The sequence below is a fragment of the Zalophus californianus genome, chromosome 7, assembly GCF_009762305.2.
Source record: "Zalophus californianus isolate mZalCal1 chromosome 7, mZalCal1.pri.v2, whole genome shotgun sequence".
Taxonomy (NCBI): domain Eukaryota; kingdom Metazoa; phylum Chordata; class Mammalia; order Carnivora; family Otariidae; genus Zalophus; species Zalophus californianus.
Genome location: NC_045601.1, coordinates 1,898,853 through 1,907,500, shown reverse-complemented (window position 1 = coordinate 1,907,500; position 8,648 = coordinate 1,898,853). Strand labels below are relative to the sequence as shown.

Here is an 8,648-nt window from a genome sequence, read left to right as displayed (position 1 = left end):
TGATGATGCTGTCCGATATTTTATTTAAAATACGCCAGAGAACTGGTAGGCGGGTTGAGCAGCTGTGTGAAACCAGAAGGACCAGGTGTCAGCGAGGCTGGGGGACGGCCTGTTAGCCTATTGCCCCCTGTTTTGTGCTCGTTTGAGAGTCTCCATCAATGAAAGTTAAGAATCTGCTGGGCTTTGGGGCGCCTGGGTGGCTCCGTCATTGGGCGTCTGCCTTCGGCTCAGGTCGTGGTCCCGGGGTCCTGGGATCGAGCCCCGCGTCGGGCTCCCTGCTCGGCGGGAAGCCTGCTTCTCCCTCTCCCACTCCCCCTGCTTGTGTTCCCTCTCTCGCTGTGTCTCTCTGTCAAATAGATGGATAAAATCTTAAAAAATATAAATAAATAAATAAATAAATAAATAAATAAATAAATGTAACTCATAAAAGACATTTAAAAAAAAAAAAAAAGAATCTCCTGGGCTTCTGCGTCCGAGCAGCATGCCCTGACCATGGTGGCATGAGCGTAGGAAGCACACAGGATGTGAACTCTCAGTGGCCTCTAGACGTGGGCCGTGTGGAGGCTGCGCGTGGCTGCCTGCCCGCCTCCCCCCCCAGCACCGCCACAAGGTGGGCTGTTGGTGTGCGTCCTGCGGTGGTCGCCTGCCATAACCTGCAAGGACTCTTCAGTCTGCGGATCGACAGCTTCATTTTCTACAGAGAGGCCCGGGGAATAGCTGGAGCTCTGTTAAACACGCCTCCGACGGGCGACAGAAATAAGCACTCTAGAAAATCCTTGTTTTTAGTTATTTTTTCACCTATCATTGGATGCATTGTATGTTGCCTGAAACACCAGGAGACATTAAATTCAGTCTTAGGAAGTTGAGTTAAAAGGAGCCCTCACGATCATCCTGTTCATCGCTTTTTATAGGAGAAGACGCTGAGTCGTGGTGGTTAAGTTCTGGCCTTTTCTACCCTCCGCGTGGTCTCTGGGCGCCCTGCTGGACCTTCAGGAGTTCTTTTTCATTAGGAACATGTCTCCTGAGCCAGGGGCCTGTGCTCCTGTCCTGTGTTAGCGCTGCTCTTTGCCCCTACAGTCACCCTTGTGACTGTCCCCTCCGGTCCCTGAGTCCCACTGAAGTTTCAGATTCAGAAGTTGGAGGGTTTTGTGTTTTTTTCCACCTTACCCATCAAGATAAGATAACGTTGCTTTTCACTGGGTGATTTTAGGTTTTGTTTAAAGAAATTGGTGGGCTCCAAGTTGTTTTCTAACCTAACAGAGCCGTTTGTTCAGGAACGTGGTGTCGCTGACTCTGCAGATGGGGCCGCGTGGTCGGTGCCGTGGCCCGAGGAGGGCTCTTGTTTCCAGAGTGGGAAGAGGCTGTGAGTTTGTGTTGGATTTCCTTGTAGCCTGCCGTCAAATTCAACACTGAATAGTTTTGGATTTGACCTGTAAATAGAATCCGTCTCAGACGGAACAGCTGCCTGGCCCCTCTCCCGGCTCTCACTGGCCTCGTGGGACACGGGTCTGCAAGAGCAAGTCGCCGGCTCCGTCTGCTCGTCTGCGGTTCTCCCTCACTCTTCACTCTTTTACTAAACCGGTCAGTCCGACCATCAGGGACTTGAGTTTCTGAAGGCAGCTGAACAAAGCCTATGGGTCAAAGGATTCTTATGCAAGGACTTGCAGCTGAGGTCCAGACTATTTTTGAGAGGTGCTTACAAAGACTGCTGGACTTGTGAGGACTAAGACGAAGTTTTTAACGATCACAGTTCTGTACGGTCCTTAACGGATGCCTTGTCCTTTCCCTGGGGTTCACCTGGTCCTCGCAGGGTGGCTGGCACTCTCTGCTGCGGCTTCTGGAGAAAGCGGAGACGCGCGGGCTCGCTACAGGAACGCTGGCGTCTGCCCCCGGGAACGCCCCAGCTCTGCTGGCGTGAGGTGAAAAGCAGCTCTCCCATTTGCATCCCTGCTCCAGACAGCCCTGAGTCTCAGAACCGATATTCGAGATGGCTCACGTGATCTCCAACCAGAACATCCAAAACCGAACTCTTGGTTTCCCCTTTGGACGGACTCGCCTTCCTGTCTCCCTGTCTTTGCAGGTGGTAATTCCATCCACTCCGTTCTGATTGCCTGAAATGGAGTCACCATTGACTCTCACCTTATCAGTGCTCAGCAGATCCTGGTTCTGCAGGAAACCCTTCCCTGAGTCTCATTTACTCCATGTTCCCATCGTCTTTGCACTCAGGGCCATGCTCCCCTCTCTGGAGCTAGCTGACCTGTTCCTCTGTCACCTCCCTGTGTCCGAGCCACTCTGTAGCCGGGAGCAGTCCCTGAAGATGCAGTGGGATCAGATACATGGACTCCTGGCATGGAACGCCTCCATGAAGTCACAAGAAGTTAAGGACAAAGCTGAAAACTCCTGATTCTGATCTCTCTTTTCCCATCCTTCTGTGCCACCAGCCCCTTTATGCACCATTTCTGCCATGCTGGCCTTGACTGGGCCCAGCCCCGTGCTGCCTGCAGGACTCTGAGCTTGCTTTTCTGGCCAAAACCCCTTCCGTGCTCTGGGCCAGGCTCACCCTCCTCACCTCCGCAATCAGTATAGATGTCACCACCTGCAAAGGCCCTGCTGGGGGTCCCAGTCTGAAATGCACCATCTATGCACCTCCCTGCATCTGTTCGCTTCTTTAGGGTTCTTGGTGGAATTTATTTGCAATTTGTCTGCATCACCCCATGCCGACTTTGCCTCTGTGTTTACCACGAGACCTGGTTCGGGACAGGGTACAGCCTCTCTCCATGCACACGAGGAAATGAAACACACACTTCTAGTTCATTCCAGGGCTCAGGGGGCTTCCTTATCCATAGCGGGACCGACCAGCGATGGTGGACATCAGAAGACCTGAGTCACAGGTGAAGGGTGCGGCCTCGGCCATTGCTCGGCTGCATGAGGCCTGTGACCACCTGCTCTTTCCTGCAGTAAAATTGTGCATCTCACGGGGGTTTTCTAGAATCAAGATTTAGTTCCTCAAATATGAACCAAATCTGAAGAATTGAAATTTGTCATAACCGCACGTGTGACTTTTACAGACTTGTGGTCAGAGGAAGACATTTGGATTTTTAAGGAGCTACCAGGATTTGAAGGAGAAATTCTCTTTCTCTTCCCATCAGTTTACTTCAAATTCATGTTCTTCTCCTATTTCATATCATGAATCCAGATTCACAAAGGGTTGGTCCCCCATCCGGTCTTGGGCGTGCGCACCGTCCCAGGAAAGGACGTACCCCTTTGTGGGAGGATGTGTCCGCTGCGCCCGAGGGGCTGTCCCATGGGGGCATCTGTACAGCAGCTGGGGTCCTCCACAGTGTCTACTCCACGAAAGCTCTAGTGTTTTTTTCTTTGATGAACGACGAATTTGATCTGAAGTTTAGAACTGTGGGCCTGCCGGGTTCTGCGCCCCTGAGGTGCCGCTGGGGCCTGACTCCGCTGCCAACACGTTATACAGACGGCAGGAAATGGGACTTTGAAAGGAAAATGACCCCCCAGGGTCACACGAGTTGTAGCAGAGTCAGAATTAGCAGGTAGGTTCTGTATTAGTTGTAAAGACTGCTGCACCTGCTTCTCACCAAAGACCCCGAAGAACCGCGGAGCCTGTGAGTGTCGTGGTCCCAGAGGCCTGGCAGGGTCCACCGACGAGCGAGGGGAAGCTGGATGCCCCCGTCAGGTGCTCACACGTGATGTCCTCTTCCCTCTCCGCCATGTGGGAACTTGCCAGCCCCTCGCCTCGATGCGCCCGCATGCCCGTGTGCCTGTGTGAGGGGCCACCCTCCCGGACCGTGTTCCTGATCTCGGAAGGGAACGCATGGCCAGAATGCCTGCAAGTGTAGGGACACTCAGCCCAGCCCGATCGGTCACCAGCACGCTGTGAATGGGGAAGGAAGCAGCAGCTACTTAATAATATTTATTAGCAACACACAAACATAATAATAAATATATTCTTCCCGCTGTTTTTGAGGAAAAGTAATGCCAACAGGACATTGTCCTCACCGGGGTCGCAGTAAAACAGCATAACCTACTACTGCTGTGTAAGCCACGGTAACTGACACAGAAGTTGGCTGCTTCCCGTCTTTGAGCACAGCGTGCGGGGTCCTTGGAACTCCCCTTCCCGGTTGCCGGGGTCTCTACCCTTAAGTCATCATAAAGAATGTATGACACATCGTTTGGCACTTGGCGTTGGGCACACGACCTGTGGTCTTTGACTCCTGTACGAGACACCAGTGAGCAGGGGGTAGATTTGGGTGGGCGGGGGACAGGTGTCGTGTTCCAGGGATGAGGGGGCAGCTGTGGGTGGAAGGGGGGCTGGGCGGCGCCCTGCAGACCAGCTGTAGGGGACAGGCCCTGAGGGATCAGCGTTGGCTGGTGTTCCCAGTGACAAGAACCAGGGAAGGAACTAGGGATGCCTTAGGGGCAAATTTGCAAACAAAAGGGGCATCTTTGAACTTGACAGAGGCAGAAAGGTCGGGCACCCACCTGCAGGCTGACAGTCTCTCGGAGCTGAGCTCAGCGTGCACGAAGGAACACCCGGATTTGAGCTCAGTCCGTCGCCCATGGGAATGTAGAGCCCAGACGAGAGAGTGGGTTCTCCTGAAGACTTTCATGAGATGCATCAAACACTCCTACAAACCAAGACAAACAATCCACTGGGAACACGGCCGAGGCTGTGAGCAGATGGTCTGAGAACACCCGCGGGGCCCTCCTGTCTCTGCACCTCTTTCCAACCCTGCCCCCTCTGCCATGCTCACAGGTCCTGGTCCCCATGTCAGCCTCTGTGGCCCGGAGGGAGGACCCCAGGCCCCAGGCACTTGGAATGCAGCTCGGGCGCTCCCCATATAGGGTGACCTCTCTGCAGTCAGGTGCTCCCTGAATGACCACAGATGCCACCATCTGGTCTTCCTGTTCTTACCAGGAAGATGTGGGTGACCTTGTACCAGCCACCAAATTTCCCTGGCCTCCTTTCCTCATCTGTGGACCTTGCTGGAATCACCTAGTTTCTTTTTCTTTTTTTTTTTATAGTTTATGGCCCAAGAGCACCTCCCCTTGGCTTTTGGGCCACTGGTGCCCCAGGACCTGGGGCGTTTCCCACCATCTGCATCTTGGTGCAGCTCATCATGTTCCCTTGTCCTCTGCATGTCCCGTAGAGAGGCAGGTGGACCCAGAGGCTTGGCCAGACCCAGGTTTCATCCCTGAGGCAGGAAGGGGATGAGTTCTTCATTGGGTTCTTTATTCACTCTGTGAAGTGAGGAATGGTAAAGCTCATTCATGTCACCAGGTTGCAAAATGGTGCTAATATAGCTCTCTGTCATTCCTTCTTCCTTTACTCCTGGAAACTTTTAAAGAGATGCTTCCCCCATGTCCTTGCTGTCACCCAGAGGGACAGTCCATGGGGGTGCTCTGATCTTTCCCCTTTACTTATTAGCTTTGAAATAATGAAGAGCTCCCTGGCATCCTGCCCAGGTGACCAGTGAAGCTTTGGGTAAGTGCCATGATGATGGGTTTAGCCCCTGCGTCACTGTCTGCAGCCCAGAGGCCAGGCTCCAGAGTCAGGGAGACTCGGGGGCCTCCTGACCTCAGCTCCGCCTACATATCCACACTCCCCCGTATTTTGCAGTTCAGAGGGGAACCTGCCACTTTATAGTAAGTGTCCATGGGGTTTGTTTTGTTATCTGGTTGTGCTGGGGTTTTTTTTGTTTTTTTAATGCAGGACTTAGGGTGATTCAGAATCCATGCCTGCTTGTTTATTTTACTAGCATACAAACCTCTATGAATCTATCACCAGTGTGGGAGCTGGAACACAGCAACGCCCCCCACCTTAGCTCCCCGTCTGAGGCCATCACCACATCAAATCTTATTTGAGCTGTCCTGCATTAAACAGATACTGTAGCTATAGGTGCTAATAAAACCTATAAATGATACAGTATTTATACTTACAATACTTATAAATTAGGTGTAAAAACTTACCTAAATTATACTTACAAACAAAACTGTATACACTATAGATGCTTATGTGTATATAAATTTTCCTATCTATATTTGCTCCTAAAAAGTCAATGGTGAGTTTTAGTTGTATTTCAGGGGACTGGGTTTTTCAACTCAACATGATGTTTTTTTTTATAGACAGGTTCTGTGTTTTTTTTTTTTAATATTTTATTCATATATTTAAGAGAGAGAGAAAGAGACAGAGAGAGCACAACAGAGGGAGAAGCAGTCTCCCCGCTGAGCAGGGAGCCCGACGCGAGCCTCGATCCCAGGGCTCCGGGATCATGACCTGAGCCGAAGGCAGACGCTCACCCGCTGAGCCACCCAGGCGCCCCAAACTCAACATGAATTTGCTGAGATTTATCCATCTCGATGAAGGTAGCGACTCAGAGGCAACTAGTAAAGACCTATCGACCATAGCGATGACCATCTTTAACTATTTTAGCTCTTTGGGCCATGGAACCCAAACATCTCCTCCTGGGAGAGGATTGTTGCCTTATATTTGCAAAACTCATGGCCCATCCAACAGGTTTCTCAGAATAAGGAGGTGATACTCCCTGAAGATGGTGTTGAGTGCCCGCCTCCTGAGAAGAGAGAACTCGGATATTTGTGGTGGAATCACGGCACGTCTGACCCTGGCCTCCACTCTCCCCGGCGGAGGTGAGCAAGCTCCCTGTGGTCAGCGTGGAGAAGGCCAAGGACCAGGAAGGAACACCGAAGGGCAGGGCCTTCCATTCTGAATGCCCTTCACTTAGCTCCTCTGGTCTCAGCATCTGGCAGTTGGATTAAAATTGACTTTTAGTTTCAAAATGTGAATGGCTGAGTTGATGGCAAAGAGTTGTACTCCCTGGATGCTTTGTTCATTACCGGCTCTGAGCTGGGCACCAGCCACATGGTGCCCCGTGGAGCCTCAGGATTCCACGAGCAAGTGTGTCCACGCCACAGGGGAGCCCCAAGGGTCTGCATCCACCACTTCAACACATCCGGGCCATTCCCCTCCGGAAAGGAAGGGTGTCGTAGGGCAAGAGCTTGAAATTTTGGATAAAAGGATATTATCTTAAAAGGTCGAGGGCATGAATCTTACTTGTGAGGAGAAGGGATGTTTAGCAGTATGAACGAGGAGGTATTTGTTTGGATAGGCAAGAAAGAACATTTAAGCTGTGTTTGGGAAAATGAAACTTAGCTATTGGAATCATTTCAGATGTTTAAGATCTAGTGATCACACTGTAAGACGACATTCTAAATAGCAATGGGGAGCTTTTGGACTCAGGCTTGTTTTTATGGCTTTTTATGTTCCTTATATGGCGTCCCCTGAGCTTTTGGGTGAGACATTGTGAACCTTAGCATTTTTCATTTGTTTTTCTTTATGGTTAGAACTTCAGCGTTGGGAAACATCAGTAAAATACTTTGGGGTGTGCGTTCATCCTGAGGCCTGGGGTTACATCTTGGCATAATATTAAAGGAATACCACCACAATCAGGCAACAGAAAAAGGAAAATATGTCTCTGGGAGGGAACGAGGGACCAAGGCTGGTGGTCAGATTCTGGGTCTGGGAGCCAGGACTCTGGGCTCTGCTCTGAAAACCGTGTTTGTGCCTTCATCCTGGGGGTGTCTGAGAGCTCGTTCTTGCATCTTCTTTCAGAGTTTGGGAGTGAAAAAGATTGAAGAGCTACTTGTGCATGGAGGATATTACCATTGTTACATAATAATACCGCTGTTACCGTGTGGGGACAGACAGCTCCTGAAACCGCTCTGGCACACAGTCGGTGCTCAATAGATACTCAGTGGAGAAATGAACTCTCCATTAGCGACTCCTCTGTGAATAAAACCTCCTTCTTGAAAGCTGGGCTGGGACGCGGCTGCACACAAGTCTCCGTGTATCTCGACCAGATTAGGCGTCTCGGCAGTTGGGACGCGAAGGAGGCCGCAGTCAGAGGCCCCGGCTCCTTGCTGGCAAGGTCACCCGGCCTGGGCTCCAGCCCCGTGGGCTCTGCTGAACTCCCCGTTACAGGAGCACACAGCCTCCTCCCTGGCCAGGGGCGACTGATGGCTGGAAGTAAGGACCTGAACGACCGCCACGCACGTCCCCGCCACAGCCTGGGGCTCCGCGCCGCCCGCTCCGCGCACGCTTCTCGTTACGCTCTCCTCATCCCCTTCCTGTTCGTTTACATTCTGGGAAGATTTCTGAGGCAGTGACACAAAAAGTGACCTGGAAGGACACCAGGCTGGGGACAGAGAGGCCGGCTCGGGGGAGGGCCGGCAGCCATCTGGTGAGCCGACAGCAGTGGCAGCAGGTGTCGGGAAGGGGAGAGGGACGCGAGACGCTTGACTGAATGTGTTGGCGACGCGTCTCACGACCTGACTTCCCCGATGCCTGCCTGTGGTTCTGTAGCATCTCACCTTCAATTGTGAAGACAGCAAGGCTCAGCTCTCTGGCGAGATCAGTATGTAAGCCAGAGGGCCCTACAGAGTCCACAGGCCACGGCCCCGACCGAGCGGTTGGCAGAACGTAAGTGACAACCAACTGCGTGTGAACAGCTAGCGACTGAGTCCCGCAGCTGTGTCTTCAGCACCTCAACAGGCCGCTTTTTGGACATGCAGTTCTGTTTGCAGATCCATCTGTCTGTCCGTCTCTG

The 8,648-nt window shown here is 52.0% G+C and overlaps 1 protein-coding gene across 3 annotated transcripts in view; it reads left to right on the top strand.

Annotated features, from left to right (window-relative positions):
- The window catches only part of KIF25 (kinesin family member 25), a 47,796-nt gene that overhangs the window by 20,135 nt on the left and 19,013 nt on the right, over positions 1-8,648 (top strand). The window lies entirely within an intron of this gene.